Consider the following 18306-nt stretch of genomic DNA (forward strand, 5'->3'; position numbering starts at 1 on the left):
ATCCTTATAGGCAGAATAAATTGCAGAAGAGAGGGGATAAAAATCGACATAGGACTACGGTGGTTAGTGACTTATATATCAGTTCTAAAGCCGGTACAAGATCTAGAGGGAATCTGCAATTTTTGTATACCAATGCTAGAAGCATTCGAAATAAGAGAGAAGAATTTTTGGCATTAGTCAGTGAAATCTCACCAAAAGTTGTAGGCATTAGTGAAACTTGGCTGTCAGCAGAAGATGTGGTCACTGGAATTGAATGTGATGGGTACAGTATTTTCAGGGAGGATAGAGAAGATAGAACAGGAGGAGGAGTACTGTTGATGATAGCTGATGTGTTGCAGCCAAAGAAAGTAGCATATCATGATGATAGACATGTGAATGAGAGTTCATTTGAGGCAGTCTGGTGCGAAATAGTGACCAACGCAACCAAATATACAGTTGGATGCTGCTATAGGCCAGGGAGTACGGGGGGAGATATTGAATTCATGCATCAGCAACTTAGTGCAATGAGTGAAGGCTTAGTGATTATTATGGGGGATTTTAATTATGGTGATATCAATTGGAAGGAGGAAATATCACGTAGCAAAAAGGAAATGGAGTTCATACATCTTCTACGAGATAATTACTTGAAACAGCACGTAACTGAAGGGACACGTGGTGTGAGAGCGTTGGACCTGGTTATTGGTTCAGAGGTTATATGCATAAGTAAGGTGTTCTCGTTACCTCCAGTTGGTGAAAGCGATCATGTGGTATTGACTTGGGAGGTTGCAAAATCTGTGGATTTTGCTATTAAGAAGGGGTATGTACGGAACTACAGGTTAGGCAATTATAACAAGCTTCGGAGTGAGCTTGCAGCCATCCCATGGCAGAACATATTGCAAGGGAAAGATGTTAGCAGTGCTTGGGATGAAATCAGCGGGTATCTGAGGAAAGCAATATCAGATTGTGTCCCCATGGTCAGGAGGTCAAACAAGGCAGGCATTAGATGGATGAGCAGTAGTATCAATCTTGAACTGCAAAAAAAGAAAATGTTATGGAGAAATTACAAGGAGAAGGGCGATCAGGACACCCATGAGCAGTACAAGGCTCAAGCTAGGAAGGTTACCAGCATAGTAAGAAAAGCTAAATCAGATTATGAGAAGACCTTAGCCAAAGAGATCAAGGGTAATCCCAAAGAGTTCTTCCGCTATGTGGCAAGTAAGAGGAAGAATGACTTCGGAAGGATAACCTTAGTGGGTGCCGATGGTATTGAAGTGACAAAATCAGATGTAATAGTCGAGTTACTGAGTGATCACTTCTCAAAAGTCTATCATCCAAGTGAGGCTATCTCTATACCTATAGCAATACCTAATGTGAGAATTGAAGCGAAAGAATCAGAGGTATTAAATATATTGCAAAACTTAAATGCAAACACTGCAGTAGGCTTAGATGGAATATCAGCTCGGGTGTTGCGTGAATGTGCAAATGAATTGTCAACCCCTCTTACCTGGATATTTAATTTAAGTTTGAACTCTGGTATGGTCCCTAGGGAGTGGAAGTTAGGCAAAGTGGTTTCTTTGCATAAGGGTGGCTCTAAAACTGCGGTATTGAATTACAGACCAATCACCATCTCAGGAGTAGTGGTAAAAGTATTGGAAAAGTTGGTTAAAGACAAAATTCAAGAATGGGTGGATCAGGATATGATACTCTATAGAGGCCAACATGGTTTTGTTAAAGGTAGATCCTGCCTTAGCAATCTATTAACTATTCATAATAGAATAACATCTGAGTTGGACAAAGGAACTGGCTACACAGTGGTACTTCTGGATTTTGCTAAGGCTTTTGACAGGATACCCCATAGAACACTGTTACGCAAATTGGAGCAGATGGGAATGGGTATTAAATTGGTGATATGGATAGGAGAATGGCTCAGGGAGAGATACCATAAGGTGGTGTATGGAGGAGCCGAGTCCAGAATGAGGCAGGTGACCAGTGGTGTGCCTCAGGGCTCTGTGCTTGGGCCAATGTTGTTTAATTTGTATATAAATGATATAGGAAATGGCTTAAAGGGAGATATTCAGTTGTTTGCTGATGATGCAAAGTTGTGTAGTGCAATAAAAAATCAAGCTGATGTTGAAAGTTTGCAGGAGGATTTAAATAAGCTGGTAAAATGGGCAAAAGAAAATGGATGTCAGTTCAATGTGGAAAAGTGTAAAGTCATGCATTTTGGGATTAAAAGATTACCAGCTGTGTACTACATCGATGGAAAGGTACTCCAAGAGATTGATGAGGCTAGGGACTTAGGGGTATTGGTAGATAGGGAGATGAAGTTCAGAGGACATATTGCTAAGGTGTCCAAGATTGCGCATAGGATTACTTGGTTGTTGAGGAACACACTGACATCCAGAGATAAAGAAGTTATTATTCCCCTTTATAAAGCATTGATACTTCCACATTTGGATTACTGTGCTCAGGTCTGGTCACCTGGATTCCTTGGAGATGAGGAGGCTGTGGAGAGGGTTCAGAGAAGAGTGACCAAGTTGGTGAGTGATATAAAAAATGCTCCCTACATTGATAGATTGAGAGCTTGTGGATTGCAGAGATTGGTTGATAGGCGAAGAAGAGGGGATATGATAGAAACATTCAAATTACTAAAAGGTTTTTATAGGATTGATGCAGGGGAAATGTTTCAGCTGTGTGATAGTGATGGAAGAACAAGAGGCCATCTCTGGAAATTAAAGAAGAGTGTGGTTAACAAAGGTGTCAGAACAAGGTTTTTTGCCTGGAGGGTGGTGAATGAGTGGAATTCATTGCCTGACTTAGTTGTGAGCTCTTTGTCTGTAAATGAATTCAAGAAGAGATATGACAGATATTGTTTTGCTAGTTTGGGTCTCCCGCGATGAGTCTACTGACTCCATGGAGATACCCATAATAATAATAATCTTAACTACTGATGACACATAGACTGGCCAATAATTGGACACTTCTAGTCTGTTACTACCCTTATGCAATGGCACTATCTTACCTTCCTTCCATTCCCTGGGCACCTTTCCTGCAGCCAGACTTTCATTGAAAAGCCAGGTTAAAGGCACTGTCAGTTCCCTAGCACATTCTCTCAAAACTCGTGGTGAAATACCATCCAGTCCCAAAGCTTTACTGACATCCGGAGTACTCAGTATCTGAAACACACTCTCCTCCTGTACCTCTAAACCTCGAACCAGCCCTATCCCTCTAGCATTAAAACTGACTTCTCTAGAATGAAATACTCCAATAAAGTGTTCATTGAACAATTCTACTATGTCCTCTGTATCAGTCACTCTATTCCCATTTTTATCCCACAATATCATTTTTCCACAGTCATTTCTCCTCCTACTGGCCACATAGCTAAAAAATTCCCTAGGATTTTCTTTGGATCTTAGGGCCAATCTCCTCTCATATTCCAGTTTCGCTTTCCTTACCACACTAGTCACTCTTCTGGCCTGTGTCTTATATTCTTCATGCATCTTCTCTTCACCTGTCTCCTTATATCTCCTCCATAGCCTCTTTTTCGCATGCAATTTCTGTTTAATATTGTTTATCATCCACTTTACTCCAAATTGTGTCCTCTTCTTCACTCGTGGTTTACAACTTAGCATTGCTGCTAACAAATATTCTTTCACAATTTCACACGCACTAATGATATCCCGGCTTTCCAATTCCTCCCTCCATGAAACTTCCCGAAGTTGACGTCTAAGACTATTATAATCACCTGCTTTATAATTCCACATAGGTTCCCGTCTCTTTGATACTCCTGCATGTCTATTCATTTTCCAAGTCAAAACCATACTCTCTCCAACTGGTCACTCTCTCCAACTGATGTGAGAGATGTCGTCTCAGTTATTATCAACTCTACTGATGCTATAACCAAATCCGAACCTCTTGTTCCCTCTGTTACATGTTGCCTAAGACATTTGTCCCTCAAGAATTCTAGAAATTCCATTTCCCCTATTGCTACATGCATCTTCCTCTCTCCAATTTATACTCCTGTAGTTAAAATCTCCCATAACAATCATTCTTCTTGCACGTGCCAAACTTAACTGTTTAAACATCTCCTGGTCCCCATCCTCTGTGCTCCTGGGTCTGTAGCAACACCCCACTAAATATCCTGTCTTGCCTACCTCTACCTCACACTATATGCTCTCAAAATCATTTGTCTCACTTCCTTCCAAAGCCTCCACTCTTAGCGGACATAGGTCATCACTTATCATAAGCAGTACCCCACCACCACCACGCTCTCCCCTCCTATCCTGATGAAAAATGCTATACCCAGCGACTTCTATTCCTATTGTTATATCTCCTTCTGTCAACCACCTCTCAGTGATCCCAATAACTTTTGGCCAGGCTGTTGCTATCTGCGCCACCAATTCCTCTCCCTTATTCTGGATACTCCTGGCATTAGTATAAAGCATATAAATGCCATTGTTTCTATACCCAGTATTATCCCTTCTAGACTCCACTGGGCTCAGTGTTTCCTGATGTTGTCTCCCTTCTCCCAAATATACATTCCCACAAGAGGCCACTCCTGCTATCATCCTCTCTGGGACACACTGACTCGTTCAGAACAGCAATCTCTCCAGATGCTTATCCTTTCTCATTCAAACGTAAGCGATCTCTCGAATGCAATTCCTCTCCTTCCTCAAAAACACTCCAAGCATCCACATATACCAGTCCTCTCTTGTCACACATTCTCACTATTATGCCATTCAATATCACCGCTCTTCTGCTCAGCTCATCATTATCATACCTAGGCAACATGCACACTATCTTTCCTCTCTCTGTCTTCTTCCGTACAGCCTCAAGCAAAAATCTCATATCTCTCGCTGCCCGACTTACATTACCACTCAAGTCATTTGTTCCTATCATCACAATCATCTCATCCACCCTTTCACCCTCTTAATTGCCATAGCTACCCTTTCTATTGTTTCTCCTGGCAAACACTCCTTATGCATCCTATCTTGAACACCACGGATCATTGAGTCGCCATACATTATACCTCTTACCATTCCCTCTCTCCTGTTGTTTCCATTCTCTCCTCTTCTTTCATTCCCATAGGTCTCTCTCATTCCCTTTCCTCTACTGCTATTCTCTCTTCTAGCATTTCCATACCTCTCTGTCCTACTGTTTCCATTCTCTCCTTCTAGCACTCTCATACAGCTCTCCCTTACTGTTTCCATTTTCTCCACTTCTAGCACTTCCATATCCCTCTCTCATTCCATCTCTCCTACTGTTTCCATCCTCTAGTCTTCTAGCATTCCCATACCTCTCTCATTCCATCTCTCCTACTGTTTCCATTCTCTCCTCTTCCAGCACTTCCATATCTCTCTCTCATTCCATCTCTCCTGCTGTTTCCATTCTCTCCTCTTCTAGCACCCCCATACCTCTCACTCATACTCCCAAAATTCTCTCTCTCCCCTACTCTGAATCGCCTTGCATTTATCTCTTCCATTCTCCTAATCTTATCTTTCATACTTCTGCTCTCATTCACAAGACATTCCACCTCCTCTTTCAGCTCATCTATCTCCCTCTGCAGGTCAGTCACTCTTAATCTAAATTCACTCTCCCAAACAAAACCATCTACTAAACTTTCACAGTCACTCACACCTTCCACACTATCAACTATTATTTTCTTATTCATATATATTTTTTTTTCATTCTCTCCTATCACACTACTTGTCTTCCTACATTCATTCCCTGTTCCTGGAGGAACAAGGTCAGATATTGATATTTCGAATGCACTTATTTCCTCCCAATGTGTGCAAAATGCAGGCAGTGGGAGGAAATAAGTATAAATATCCAATTCCTGAGACGCATACACGCCGCAAGTACTGCATGCCACAAAGTTCCTTATGATATTGCTTATAATAGAGTTCTTAAATGGCAGAGAACTTAGCAATACACCACTTGCGACTGCAGCTGAATCCGCCATCATTCCTTACTGCCAAGTAGCGTAATCGTTAATTATTCAATTAATAAATTCCGTTAAATAAGAAAAAAAGTACAAAAAATTACAATCAAAACAAAACGTTTAAGTACACTAAATAAAATGAAATATAACTAAATACAGCAATGAAAACTTAGCCTCGTTTTGTCTTCTTTATATTATTCAAGACTTCCATGGAATTCCCATCTTTGACAACACTAAATCTCTCATACCAAGCTATGTCACTATTAGTGCTCTCTACCATATTGGGCAATGCACTCCTCTTTCTAACCATCTTCCATTCAAACAAGCCACTTCCAGGGATGGCCCGTTATTCTGCCATACGAAAGATCTCCTCAGGGTCAACCCTGAAACTACCTCTCAACTATTTAAATTTTGCATTCTAAACATCTCTTCGTCTTATACCAAACTCTCAATTTACATGCTGTCTAACTTCATAACATTGTCATACAGTCCTGCTATCACTTTTGTTATCGAACAATTCGCTGTCTCTCTAAGGCTAATTTATCCCTTTCAAATCCTGGTGACCAGATCTGGTCCGTTCAGTAAATTTTATACATGGAATTGCCACTCCTCTGTCTCTGAGACAACTGTCAAGCCAAGATTCCTTGCCACCTCCACTATGTCTAGCACATTTTGACTCCATGGAGGTTGGATGTTAATAATAATATCGGTTCAGTGTTGTCAAGTGTAAAGTTATGGAAAATAAGACTGAGGTAATTAATATTATATTAATATTCTGCTCATTTCTACAAAAAATCAACAACTTACATCCTTATATTAAGTTCACACTAGGAAAAGAATCATCCAAAGGTATTTCCTTTCTAGCAGTGACACTGTTTAATAATTATTCTGTTACATTGCTTGTGCCTGTAATTTTTTTCATATTCATACTGAGGAGATGCCCTTAACACTTGATGAAAATTTTATAACAAGAATAGACGACAGAAGAATTACTTGACAAATTATTTTTCTTAAAAATATGTACTTAAGTATTGTATCTAGAGTATATTTCAAAATATGCCAAGAATTAGATTTTTCAGGCATTGTGGAGAAAACGTTTTGGTCTCTGACTGATCCCGCTTAGTCAGCTTAATAATGCCAAAAAATTAGAATGTTATTTCTCTTCACGATGAATAAATCTGAATTATTTGCACTTATACACTGTACAGAATCATCTAACAGTCCTATTACAGCTTAATAGATTAAAGGATATAACTTTCAGTTCCCCCCCCCCTCCAATCATCTGTAAAAATCAAAAACACATTTGCTGATATTTCTGGAGGAGTTATGTATTTTTATCCAAAGGTCACAATTTAGAGTTACTCATAAAACAATCCAACTAAAGGTTTCCTTTATTCCATCAACAGAGCAACGATAATGTAAACCAAAGATTCACAGATCTGCACCTCCAGTTCATAATCTATAAAATTCCAAATTAAAGCAAAAAAAAAGCAGTCACACTGGTCCTAAATAGAAAAGAATCTACAGGAAGCGTGCTTTGTGACTATTTCACATACCATTCGCTCTCCTGCTTCAAACTGTCTGAACAAACTCTGACACAAAACCTTCCATTGGCATGATGTTTCAAAGAAAACTGAAGATGTACCCTGCTTACTCTTTCCAAGATTTTGAAGAAACCCTCTACACTTGAAGTTTTGAGTAACTTGTTTTTTATCATGGTTCTACTGATTTATCTGTCACACTCGAAATTATTTCTCTTTTTTACAAACATTTCTTTAGAAGTATCCAGATTTTCTTCAGGTGTGGTTTGGTTGTTGGACTTCATTTTTTTTTTTAATTATGGATATTTCACCTGTCCGAAAAGATTTACTAGCATATAGAAGGAAGTCCTCTTTCTGCTTCTCTTGCTAAATTACTTTGTGGTGGTCAAGTCTGTAGTTTAACTTCAGGACTTTATTCTAAAATGATTATAATACCAAAAACTCATGTATATATTTTATTAGCAGAATTTTCGCCTAAATATCATAGGAAACTTCAGCACAAGAATGGACAATTCTAAAAAACTGCCACGTAATTAGCTAATGTAAGATAACTAAAATTCCTAACTTATTTAAAAAAAAAATATATATATATATATACACACACACACACACATACATATTGCCTTTACGTGTTCTTGTACTGAAGATGTCTATGATACATATGCAAAAATTCTACATGAGTTTTTATCCGGTATTATAATTATTTGAAATATGCCTATAAACGGCATTAATTTTGCCAATATAGTTTATATATTACTGTCTTTTTAGATCTCGGCAGTGTTCTTCAGCCTATGAAACCAGTACAATTTCTAAATATAAAATCAAATTTTATTATATTAATAGAATCACAGCATGGCATGCAACCCACCAATTCTGATAATCAACCAACAAAATGCCATGCTGTTAAATCTGTTTATATATATATATATATACATATATACTGGGGGGGGGCTCTGCCCTCTGGTGCCCAACTCCACGAGTTCCGGGCTGGTATGCTGATAAGACAAAAAACGTGACATAAAAACGTTTCAAATTTCAGCTTTTTTTATATATACAGAATAGATATGTAGAAATTTTTTTACCTTGGGTAATACTATGTAAAAGATACCAAGAAATTTTATAAGCTAGGTTTTAATCCTTTTTCCCAAGTAAGCAAACAGACAAGTAAGTCAAGTTTGCGACTGCAAGTAGTGCAAGTCTGAGGCAACTCGTGGCAAAGGTGGAGTACGCTCCAATCACTTTCCATAGTATTTTCACCTAATGCAAAGCACATCCCCTTGCAGAGATGTATGATGCTATGCATTAAAGGCAAGGGTCACTACCCATACCGGTTTTGACCTTTATTGAGGTCTCGTCAGTGGAAGCCAGACCTAAAAAAAAATGCCAAGGTTGAAGTAATGCAGAGCTTATAGATTTTACCTAAACAAGTTGCCGCAAGGTGTTTTGACCTTATTAAATAAAAATCTCGGGATGAGAGTAAGATGTAGAAAGTTTTTTACCTTGGGTATATACTATCTTAAAGATACCAAGCAATTTTATAAGCTAGGTTTTAATCCTTTTTTTCCAAGTAAGCAAACAAACATGTAAGTCAAGTTTGCGCCTGAACGTTAGTTCAAGTCTGAGGCAACTCGTAAAGGCAACCTTCTGCTGAAGACTTGGATTGTATTCTAATATATTCAGCAACTACGCTATAAACAGTATCATACTATAAAGCATTAGCTTTATAGCACTTAGGAGGGCAAAGGACGCTAGCAGCACTGTATTTACCACAGTGTCATGTTGCTACGCACTCAAGCATATGCACACATCATAGTGAGCTATTAGCGTAATGTGGCACTGTCCGCCACGCAATTCCACTTGTTTATAGATGAAGTTTGCACCAGTAGTAGAGTGTTCATAGTGTTTATCATGTTTACTCCATCTCTTTAAATATTTGGACATTACAATTAAAGACATAACATTTGTTATAGATTTTATTTTAGAACATTATTGGAGTTATTGACAATTATGACCTCAGAATTTTTAAGTAATTTTGAATTATATTAAACTGTATAATTTTATCGATAATAAACAATATTATTATTATTATTATTATTAAACAAGACCTCATGGAGTCAAAGACTCATCTAGGAGGTCCTTTTATCTCACACACATCTCATCATACCGGGTCTTAAACACATTCAAACTCCTTGCAGACACCACACTCTCAGGCAAGGCATTCCAATCATTCACAACTCTGCACGAAAAAAACCTGCCTCTCACTCCCCTACTCACACCCTCTTTATACAGTTTCCAGGTATGACCTCTGGTTCTCCCCTGATCTCCCACTATTCTCTGTAGAACTTCTCCACCATTGATCCTATAACAACCCCTTACCAACTTGTAGGTCTCTATCATATCTCCCCTCTTCCTTCTCTACACTAGACTCTGCAAATTACATCTTTTCAATCTTTCCTCATACTCGACATTCCAGAGGTCAGAAACTACCTTAGTCAGTCGCCTTTGCACCCTTTCCAACATCTCTTCATCCTTCTGAAAACCAGGTGACCAAATCTGGCCACAATAGTCCATGTGTGGCCTAATCAAAGCCTTATACAATGGAACAAGAATCTCCCTACTTCTACACGTCAGTGTCCTCCTCATCATTCCCAGAAGTCTTTGTGTTGTCTTCACAATTTTGGCGATGTGTCCCCTAAATTTTAGATCCTTATCCACTATCACTCCCAGATCTCTTATTTCCTCTACTTCCAACAATATATTCTTACCAAGCATAAATTCTGCATCCCATCTTTGTTTTCCAAATTTTAAAACCTTACATTTTGCAACATTGAACTCACATCCCCATTTGCTTGCCCAATCACTCAATTTATTCAAGTCTTCTTGCAAGACCACAACATCTTCACTACTCTTTATGGTTCGTCCCAACTTTGCATCATCTGCAAACAACTGAATATCTCCATCCAAATCTTTGCCAATATCATTAATATACAAGTTAAATAGTAATGGCCCTAAAACAGATCCCTGAGGCACTCCACTAGTGACTTTCCTTTTCCTGGATATTGCACCCCCATACACAACTTGTTGATACCTATCAGATAGCCAGTCTCCAATCCAATGCACTAATCTAATATCAACCCCATCTGCTCTAGTTTGACTGTCAACTTATCATGAGGTACTCTATCAAAAGCTTTTGCAAAATCCAAATATATTACTGTGTATCCTTCTCCTCTGTCCAAGGAAGCAGTCACTTTATTGTAATAAGTAAGTAGATTACTAAAACACGACCTCCCTTTAGCAAATCCATGCTGTCCATCAAAGATTATACCATTGTTGTCAACCCAACTCTGGATCCTAGTTCTCACAAGCTTCTCCAACAACTTAACCACAACACCTGACACACAGATAGGCCTATAGTTTGATGCTTGAGTTCGATCACCTCCTTTATGAAGTGGCACAATCTTGCCCTCCTTCCACTCTTTAGGGATTTGACCAAGTGCAAGACTCGTATTAAAAAAATATGTCAAGGCAGGTGTCAACTCTCTGGCACATTCCTTCAGAATACGCGGTGATATATTATCAAGTCCCACAGCCTTATTTACATCTAGTTTACTCAACTCCCCAAACACCTCTTCCTCACTTACAGTCAGTCTCTCCTCCCCATCATCAACTGCTCTTAATCTCTCCATGAAGTCACATTCACAAGATTGAAAGATCTTTATGAACTGTTCATTAAGTATCTCCACCACACATTCTGCAACAGCTGTCTTTATACCATTTCCTCCAATCAATGTCATCCTTCCATAATCATTCTTTCTTTTGCTGGCTACATATCGAAAGAACTCCCTAGGATTCTTTTTAGCTTCATTAGCTAACTGCTGTTCATACCTCTCTTTAGCTACTCTCACCAACCAAGTCACTCTCCGTGCCTGGTCTTTGTAGAACTCATGAAATTGGTTACTTCCACTTCTCTTATGCTGCCTCCACAATGCCCTTTTTCTCTGTATTGCATGCTTAATCTCTTTATTCATCCATCTCACACCTAACTTATTTAACCTTCTCACCCGTGGTATACATTTAGACATTGCATCCACTAAATATTTTTTGAAAATCCCCCAAGCTGCATTGATCTCTTTTCCAGCTAACTCCTCATTCCATGCTACACCTGCAAGCTGTCTCCTGAGCTCTTCATAATCACCCCCCCCCTTGTAGTTCCACATATACCCTTTTTTCACTGGGGTCCTTGCACTGCTGGCAACCACCCAAGTAATCACCTCATGGTCACTTTCACCAATTGATGGATGATTTGATACCTCATTGATAATTACATCCTCCGATGAGATGACCAAATCCAAGACCCTTAATCCTCTTGTGCCCTCTGTTACATATTGTCTGAGGTAGTTATCCCTCAAAAACTCAAGAAACTCATTTTCTTTACTTCCAGTTGCTATCTCTTCATTCCAGTCTATATTACCATAATTAAAATCACCCATAATGATCACCCTTTTCTTATTTGCTTGGCTTATTTGACTATACATTTCACTATCACCACCATCCACATTACCAGGTCTATAACAACATCCCACCAAGTATTTGATTCTATTCACCTCTATCTCACACCATACTGCCTCAAAACCACTGGCCTCATTTCCCTCTTGCATCTCTACCTTGTATGGACATAACTCTTTCTCTATCATCAATAGCACTCCCCCTCCCTTTTTACCCCTTCTATCCTCACGAAACACATCATACCTTTCCATCTCTATTCCTGTCAGGATGTCATCCTCATCTAACCATGTCTCACTTATTCCGACATTCTCTGGGTGCACAGACGCAATTAGTGCAACCATTTCATCCGCCTTGTTTCTTATACTTCTAGCATTGGTATACAAACACAACAACTCATTTCTGGAGCTACAGCTAGTTCCACTGATACCACTCACTCGATGTGATCTCTCCATGCTGGACTGGGGCCATTTCCCTTTCTGCTTCTTCATTTTAGAACCCTTTGCAATTCCATCTGTTTCCTTTTGATCCCTGATCATCCCATTACTTTTCTGCCTACACATTCTCTCACCTCCTCTTGGAGCATCCACCTTTCTCACGCTGTGTATCCCTGTCCACCCTGAGCCTCGCCGTTTCCCTGCTCCTCTTGCACACCCATTCTCTCATTTTCTATACTCATACCACTCACTTCCACATTCATTTCCACTCCTTCAATCTCTCCTGTCTTACTCTCCTGCTCTTCCACATCACTCCCCTCTCGATCTGATTCATTCTCTCTATTCACTTCTCTACCTTCCAGCAGCAGTCTCTCCAAGCGACTCACACCATAACCACTCAAATGCAGTCCATCGCTCCCATACAGCTCACTTCGTCCCTCAAACTCATTCCACACATTAACAAACTCTACTCCCATCTCCTCGCACATTTCAGCCAGAATATCATTCATAATCCTTGCTCTCCGCCTCATTTCACCACAATCATACCTAGGCAACACACTGACCACCCTTCCTGTCGCACTATTCTCCTTTATCTTTCCAAGCAGTCTCCTGACATTCATTTTGACATGCTCTTTGTTCTCTCTCAAATCATTCGTACCAATTAATACAATTAACTCTTTTGCTCGTTCCCGCCTCATATTCAATGCCTCAATCACTCTACTCATATTTTTTCGTGTTTAATTTTTTTTTTAATTTTTACCATAATTTTGATATTTTATCCAAACATATACACTGTACTTACAGTGTGTATGTATATTTCAAAAGTTGCAGCACCCACGATTTCAAGCCACGAGCCTCCACTGTAATTATCCTTTGCAGTGGCATAACTAGGTTTCTTTTGTACCCTTAGCTAATTCATAATGAGTATATTTCGATCGCTGTCTATTAAGATGAAACATGAATGATATAATATGCGTTATTATTAAATAACGCATATTCGGGATTTTCGTCCCACAGAACAGGCTCATAAACACATGGATCTACAGTCAAAAATACATATTTAAAAAATCCCTCATTGTTAAGCTCAACCTGTCCTAAGGGACGGATGAGGAATCCCCACACGATAACTAATAACATACTACTGCCAGGAGTATTAGGAACGAGAAGGAATTTTTGGCCTTGGTTGGTTCTTCCTGGCCACAGGTTATTGGCATTAGTGAGATATGGCTGACAGAAGACGATGTAGCTAGTGGGATAGAATGTCAAGGGTATAGTGTGTTCAGTAGGGGCAGAGAGAAAATAATGGGTGGAGGAGTGTTACTGATGATAGCTGATGAACTGCAGCCAAGGAGAATAAAAGTTGAACTGCAGAATAGTGAAAAGAGCACATTTGAGGCTCTTTGGTGTGATATTGAGGCTAGCAGAACAAAATATACAGTTCGGTGCTGCTGTAGACCAGGTGATGGAATAAATGATGGAGATAGTATGCATAGGCAAATAGACTCAATGAGTGGAAGATAGGTAATTATTATGGGGAATTTCAACTATGGTAACATTGATTGGAAGGAGGAGAGGACACATGGGAGGAAGGAAATGGATTTTATGCAGTTACTAAGGGATAACTACCTGAGACAGCATGTAATGGAATATACTAGGAGTTTGAGAGTGCTCAAACTAGTAATTGCATCTGAGAATTTGACTGTATTAAATATGACCACATTGCCCCAATTGGTGAGAGTGATCATAAGGTCTTGACCTGGCAGGTTGCTAAATGTGTGGAATTTTCAATTAAGATAGGGTACATGTGGAATTACCAGGCTGATAAGTATGACAAGCTTAGGAGATTGCTTGGTTCAGTGCCATGGCATGTAAAACTGCAAGGGCTGGATGTTGATAGTGCATGGGAAGTGGTTAAGGAGCATTTGCAGGAGGTAATGGCTGACTCCATACCTAGAATCCAGATAGTAAATGAAGCGGGGGTCAAATGGATGAATAACACCATTAGGCTTGAGCTGCAAAAAAAGAAACAACTGTGGAGGGAATTTAAGGAGAAAGGTGACCTGCAGACACACGAAAAGTATAAAGCACAGGCCAGAAGGGTAACTAGTGTGGTAAGAAAAGCAAAAGAAGATTATGAAAGGAAATTAGCAACACAAGCTAAAGAGAATCCCAAACAGTTTTGTCGATATGCTGCAAGTAAAAGAAGAAATGTATACAGCAGAATGATTTTTAGGAATGCTGATGGTAGGGAGGAAACTGAATCAGTTGAAATGGTGGAATTACTAAGCGAGCATTTTGCAAGAGTATATCATCCAGGTGGTTGATATTGTAGGAATGAAGGAACCAATAGCTTATACAGGAATTGAGGTGAATGAAATGGAGGTGAATAGTATATTTACAAAACCTTAATGTGAATACATCTATGGGATTGTTTGGTGTATCAGCTTGGGTCTTATGTGAAGCAGCAAAAGAATTGTCAATGCCTTTACCATTTTGTTTAAATTGACTCTCAGGTCTGGGTTCATCCTGAGGGGGAAAATAGTTCCATTGCATAAAGGAGGCTCCAAAACTGCTGTTGCAAATTACCGAACCGATCAGCATATCAGGAGGAGTCGTCAAGGTTATGGAGAGAGTATTCAAGAGAAAAATACACGAATGGATATGATAATGGGATACTGTATGGGGGACAGCATGGTTTTGTGAAGGGTAGATCATGCCTCAGTAACTTGCTCAAGTTTTATAAGACAGTGATGGCTGAACTGGATAAGGGTAATGGGTTTACAGTGATACTGCTGGACCTTGCTAAGGCCTTTGACAGGATACCACATGGAATTCTAATCAGTAAACTGCAGCATATGCAGATGGATACAGGGTTGGTGAGATGGATAGGAGGGGGTTGATGGAGAGATAACAGAGAGTAGTTTATTCAGGAGTAGAGTTCAAAAGAAGGCCTGTGACTAGTGGTGTGCTGCAGGGTTCTGTTCTTTGACCACTGCTGTTTAATTTGTTCATTAACGATATAGATAAGGATCTGAGAGGAACTGTTCATTTGTTTGCTGATGCTAAGTTGGGTAGAGCAATAGTGAATCCACATGATATCAAAATTTTGCAGGATGATTTGGATAGATTGGCAGGCTGGGCAAAGGAGAATGTCAGTTTAATGTGGTAAAGTGTAAGGTTACACATATTGGGGTGAGAAGAATAGTAGCAGTATACCACACTGGTGGAACTGTACTCCAGGAGATTGATGAGGCCAGGATTGGAGAGTGTTGGTGGATAGGGAGTTGAAATTTAGGGAGGCACATTGCAAAAGTGGCTAAATCAGCTCATGAAATCACTTGGATGTTTAAGAATACTTTGAGCAGAGATAAGCAAGTTATTGTTCCTCTGTATCGAACCTTGATAAGACCCCATCTTGACTACTGTGCCCAGATCTGGGAGCCAGGTTTTTTTTTTTTTTGATGTGGATGAAGTATAGAGGATCCAGAGGCAAGCGACCAAGATGATAGCTGGTCTATGGAATGAACCTTATGAGAACAGGTTGAAGATCTGTGGGTTGCAGAAATTGGTTGATAGGCAGAAGAGGAGTGATATGATTGAAACATTCAAATTACTGAAGGGTTTTTACAAGATTAATTCAGAGGAAATTTTTCATTACAGGCTGGTGGTGAGAAAACTAGAGGCCATCCATGGGAACTGGGCAAGAGTGTGGTTAGCAAGGGTGTTAGAGCTAGGTTGTTTGCTTGGAGAGTGGTGAATGGGTAGAATAAGCTGCCAGTGTCTGCCATGACTATGAGTGAGTTTAAAGCAAAGTATGATAGATAATGTGTGGATACTGAATAGTTGTTCTGGACATGATGTTTAGGGCCTACCTCGATGAGTAAGAATTCCTTGGAGTTGCCAGTAATAATAATAATAACAACATCATCACAAGAGAATATTCTACATTATACAGGGTGTTCAGGATAAATTTGACATATTTATAATTAATTATATTTTTCCGTAAGTTACATGTATTAACACACGCTTCTCTTCATTTAAAAGTTTGGACCCTTCTTCATTCATATACAAGATGTCAGAAAGGATGGATAGCTGGAACCCACCTGAATCATGGAAGAGAATAACTTGTATCATGATGATTCGTGCCCGCCATCAAAATAAGGATATTACGACTGCTGCCCAATGCTCCCTGAATACAGTAAAAACAATCAGGCATGAACTAGAGACTTGCAATGGTGACTACGAGGATGTAGCAAGAAGAAAGATCCCTAGCAGACGATCTGATTGCGTTCGTACAGCAGAATTCCTCGCAAATCTGCAGGAACAGGTGTTGAAGAACCCTGGCATTGGAATTCGGGCTTTGTTCGTGGAGTTGCTAACTGTAGTCAAGCCCTGGATAACAAGGGTAGCCAATGGTAGGCCGTATGTATGGCAGCAGGATTCGGCCCCTTGCCACACCTCTGGGAAAAGTCAAAAATGGTTGTCTGAAAATTTCTACGACTTCACCAGTCCAAATGTTTGGCCTCCAAACTCCCCAGACCTTAACCCCATGGATTATTTTGTATGGGGCGCAGTTGAAAAAGACACCAATCGCACTTCCAGTAATACAAAAGCCCAGTTAATGGATAAAATTAAAACAGTTTTTGCGGCCCTTCCCAGGGAGACTGTAGCATCAGCTTGTTCGAGGTTCCGAAGCAGAATTGAAGCTGTGATCGATGCTAATGGTGGTTATTTTGAGTAAATCTTGTTGATAGTATTGTAATTAACTCTGCCTGTAATGTTTTTTTGTCAATTCATTAAATTTAATAGATACAAAGAAGATTTTCTTTTTCCTTACGAAACTGTCAAATTTATCCCGAACACCCTGTACAATCAACTAATAGTATTTGTCTGTCTCTGGAGAGGTCTCTGAGAGATTTTATAAGTAAAAACTCCATATAAAGATTCCTCTTGTGTTATATGAAAACATAAAAAAAAATCATTGTTGCAGCAACTGTTACTAAGTGTGAAGAGAAGAAGAATGGTGGTACCGTACTGTGTTGAGAGACGAGGTTGATATTACAAGCAGTGGAAAATGACAATGAACAGATGGTAATGGAAGAGATAATGCACTTACATGCAGTTCTCTATAGAACACATGCCTGGCGGTCAGAGGTGTAGCTAGATCTTTTGCCGCCTGGGGCGGTCCCTGAGTTTGCCGCCCCTCTCAATACACACCAAAAATACTACAAAAAGTCAAAACGATTTATAGGGAAATAAATTAAAACACTGTTTATTTTTGAAATAAAACTTTAATTTCAACATTCTAAAATGTTATTTTATTATTATTATAATTATTATTATGGGCGACTCCAGGGAGTCCTTAGACTCATCGAGGGAGGCCCAAAACATCATGTCCACACAACTATACGACATTCTCACAGTATCTATTGTACCTTGCCTTGAACTCACTCACCGTCATAGCATCCACAACAGACTCTGGCAGCTTATTCCACTTGTTTACCACTCTAAAAGTAAAGAGCCCAGCTCTAACACCCTTTGCTAACTACACTCTTGCCCAGCTTCCGTAAGTTGACCCCTAGTTCTCCCACCACCAATCCTGATCTCAAAAATATCCTCTGAATTAATCCTATAGAAACCCTTTAGCAATTTGAATATCTCAATCATATCTCCCCTTTTTCACCTATCAACTAATTTCTGCAACCCACAAATCTTCAACCTGTTCTCATAAGGTTCATTCCATAGACCTGCTATCATCTTGGTCACTCGCCTCTGGATCCTCTCCACTTCCTCCCCATCAAGAAGAAACCTAGGTGACCAAATCTAGGCACAGTAGTCGAGATGAGGACTTATCAATGCTCGGTACAGAGGTACAATAACTTACTCATCAAAGTATTTTTCAACA

The sequence above is a fragment of the Typopeltis vanoorti genome, chromosome 7 (assembly GCF_054136105.1).
Source record: "Typopeltis vanoorti isolate ZY-2024b chromosome 7, IOZ_Tvanoo_1.0, whole genome shotgun sequence".
NCBI lineage: Eukaryota > Metazoa > Arthropoda > Arachnida > Uropygi > Thelyphonidae > Typopeltis > Typopeltis vanoorti.